Genomic DNA, 4,251 nt, shown 5'->3' with positions numbered 1-4,251 from the left:
TTTCCATTTTTTGCTAGCTTTGCCTGGGTAGACATAACATTTATGGTGTTTATTAATAAGGGGGCAATAAAAATATTTTAGGAAAATTGAAACACCATATGAATATCCTCTTTTGTAATCTCTAAAAATCAGTTTAATCTATGTACATTTTTCTAAGGGATGTTTCATACATAAACCTTTAGTCAAAAAATAGAGGTAACTAGTTAGGTCAGGGACATGGAATCATTGAGGTCCCCCTGGTTTATGTTATAGACTTTTGTGTAACTTTAAGGGAACATATAACACTTTCATCACAATTGACATAGTATGTATTTTAAAGTAATTATTTGCTTAAAAAAATTTACGGGTCACAGCAGAAGAGGTGGTAAAAACTGGAAGGAACCTGGCCTCTAGTGATGTCATGTCAGCATTTTGAGAGCTGCTGTCAGCCTGGGCTCCTGGACCTGGGAATGGGTCATTCAGGCTACAAACACAGTGAGGCCTTGACTTACGAGTTTAATTCATTCCGTGATGGAGCTCGTAACTCAAATTACTCCTATGTCAAATCATAAAGTGAATGAGTGAGACACGTGATGCTGGGCTGATGTTGTGGCGTTCACTGTGACATTTGCTAGCGGTGGGGTATCTCAAGCTGGCTTGTAACCCGAATTTTATCTCGCAACTCAAAGCAAAAAATCAGCCGAGAGATGGCTCATATCTTGAAAAACTCGTTAGTTGGGACACTAGTAAGTCAAGACCCCACTGTATGTGCTATTTCAGGCGTTGGGGATACAGAAATAAAACACACAGTTTAACTAATTGAGAGGGCAGGAAAGTGAACCTGACTATACATAAGATGATTTCAGATACCGAAAAGTGTTACGAAGAAGATAAATAATAGTAGAGAATGGTCCTCCACCCATGATGTTCTGGAAAGAACTCTGGGACCAAGTACATGTCCACTAGTATCTGAATGATGAGGAAGAGGCAGCTACGTAAAGACGTGGAGGAAGGGGGTTTCCAAGTAGGAAGAACAGCAAGTGCACAAGCCCTGATCCAGGAAACAGCACCATGTGTTCCAGAGGCAAGGGGAACGGCCAGTGGCTGGGGAGGAGTGGCTAAGGGAGAGAGTGCAAGGACAGAAGGCAAGGAAAGCAGCCCCAGGAAGGTCACAGAGGACCTTGTGGGGCATGACACAGACGTCAGATTTGTATTTAATGGTAACTGGTAGCCACTGAAGTTTTAAAAAGGCAGTGAAATTATATGATTTACACTTTGGAAAGATCATTCCAGTTGTTGTGTGGTGGATATACACTGGGGATAGAGGCAGGAAGAGCAATTAAGTGGAGCTGCTGAAAATCCAGGGAGAAATAATGAAGGTTTGGAACACAGAAACATTAACTGAGGTAGTGAGAAGCTGTGTATTTGGAATATATTTAGAGGAAGAGCTGACAGGGCACACACTGATGGGTAGCACATAGAGTGTATGAGAAAATAATCGACTATTTGCCTCACTTTCCTCACATTTTCCTCTGAAAATATTGTTTTTGTTATAAATATAGGGGATTAACTCTTCCTCTTCTCATTTTTTTTTCAATATTTCTCTAACTGGTCCCATGGCTTTTTTTAAAACTGTATATTTGGACGTCATAGTATAGAATTCAGAACAAACAAACAAAAAAACCACAACGAATAAAATATTTTTCTACTCTCAAGGCAAAGAAAATCATCTGTGCTCATCAACATGTTTCTTTGTGAAAGCCTACCTTGCCTCTCTTCTTCGACAATGAATGACTTATGAAGCGAGGACAGAGCAGTTGCACACTTAGCATCTCCTGTGTATGTCTAATAACAGGAATGGAAATAGGATATTACATCCTTTTTCAAGTGAAAGCTAATTGTTGGCTGGAGGCTAAGTACAAGAGAAATAATAATGGCAATTGTTTTGTGAGTGCTTGTTCTGTGTCTGGCATGGTTCTTCATGCTTTATGTATGTTAACTAATTTAACTCCAAACAATCCTATGATGTATTTTAAAGATCAGAACCTGAGGCACTGAGGTGGACACACTTCCTCAAGCTCATAGAATTAATGCATGAAAAAGCTGGTATTCAGTTTTAGGCAGCCAACTCCAGAGGCTGTGCACTTTCCCAGCATGTTGATATTCCTTCTCATCTTGGTGCAGTTTTAGGAAGAATGGAAGAATGGCTACTATTTTTAGCATCCTCTCTCATGGTAAAGATAGAAGCAACATAGCCTCAATCTCGGAGGCAAGAGACAGTAGTCAAAATGCTCATTGACCTCTAATGATGGATAATAGAGGTGACCATACATGCTCACCTTCCCAATGTTTTAAAAAATGAATTAATTATTATTCTCTAGCATGAAAATTTCCCAGAAAATATTTGTAAAACATAGGTCTGGTGTGGAAGGAGACACTGGTATACTTGATGTTTGTTATCACCTTGAAAATTCATAATAAAACTCGTAAGTATTCTTAATCTGGTATTATGAATGGGATTTAAAAAGTGATGAACTTGCTCAGGTCATACAGACAATGTACTCCAGATTAAAATCCCCATGTAATTTTTAAAACATTGGTAAATTATAAGAGCCAAAAGCACTTTTGCCCAGTTTCAGATATCATACTTAAATGATAATGTATTGAACTGATATAAAATAATACTTTAGTAATACTTTGAATCCAATGGGACTTCGATATAAAAAAACCTATGAGAATTGTGTTGTTCCTTTGTTTTTCCATTTATAGTCACTTGTGCTATAAGAAAATTTGAATGATTCTTTTAAAACAAAACCACTCTAGCACAAAATAATATGAAAGTATCATTGTTCCGAAGAGTGAAAACTAAAGAAACAATACAAGTTCTACTTTCCTTTATGATTCATTAATCAGGAGTTCTATTTTTTTATTTCTATCTTTTAATCCACTTTAATGGGCATTTTTTCCTTCCACGGACTGATTTTGCTGTTTCATCCCATCATTTTGTTCTATGGAATTTTCTTTGATTGGGTGGCTATTGTTTTTTACGTATATGCATTTTCATTGTAAGGGGTAGAACCCTGCAGTATTTGTAAACCAATAAATTAACTTAATCCCACTTACAATGGAATCTTCCAAAGATATAGACAATCAATTTAACCCAAAAGAATGAATGTTCTATAGCTGAAGAGGAAGAATAATTCTTGAGTGGTGAAATCTGAAGGTGGACTGGAACTAGACAGGAGGAGTAAGTTACTTCAGACAGAAATCTGCAAGGTGTGCAAGCTTGACCACTGGGACTACTACATTCTTGATTTCACTAGGTCAATTGAATATATCATTTTGTTCTATGGAATTTTCTTTGATTGGGTGGCTTTTGTTTTTTGCACACATACGTATATGCATTTTCATTGTAAAGGGTAGAACCCTGCAGTAGTTGTAAACCAATAAATTAACTTAATCCCACTTACAATGGAATCTTCCAAAGATATAGACAATCAATTTAACCCAAAAGAATGAATGTTCTATAGCTGAAGAGGGAGAATAATTCTTGAGTGGTGAAATCTGAAGGTGGACTGGAACTAGACAGGAGGAGTAAGCTACTTCAGACAGAAATCTGCAGGGTGTGCAGGCTTGACCACTGGGACTACCACATTCTTGATTTCACTAGGTCAATTGAATACGTCCATCTGATCCAGACATCTACCCAAATCAGTATTTTACAAAGTAATTAAAAAAACCTGGCAATTAGAAATAGCTAAAGTAACACTATAGATTGAAAACCACATATAGTTTATATGTAATTTGTTTTAATTATTAATACTAAATATGGCTCCTCTGTTCCAAGTTTAAAATGCTTTAGATTGTCCCAGTTTGGCCCTAATATTCAGATTTAAACTTTCTCTGCCACACCCTGATGCATGTCCACTGATTCCTAAAGCATTTATAAGTAGCCTGGTATGTGATTGGAAGGTGATATCTGAAGGCATATCAATGATTTGACATCTTAGACTCTGAGAATTAATCAGGAGGTGATCTACTTGCAGGATAGCTGAGTGGAGTTTTGGGACTTAGTGGTGATGGTTCCACCTATGTGACGGGCAGCGGGTAAGACCAGTTGCCCCTGTGTTTTAAAGCGTGAGTCCAAGCTCAGTTGAAGGTGGACTGGAACTAGACAGGAGGAGTAAGCTACTTCAGACAGAAATCTGCAGGGTGTGCAGGCTTGACCACTGGGACTACCACATTCTTGATTTCACTAGGTCAATTGAATAC

This window comes from Myotis davidii, unplaced genomic scaffold, assembly GCF_000327345.1.
Source record: "Myotis davidii unplaced genomic scaffold, ASM32734v1 scaffold147, whole genome shotgun sequence".
In the NCBI taxonomy this organism is placed as follows: domain Eukaryota; kingdom Metazoa; phylum Chordata; class Mammalia; order Chiroptera; family Vespertilionidae; genus Myotis; species Myotis davidii.
This window is presented reverse-complemented; position numbering follows the sequence as displayed.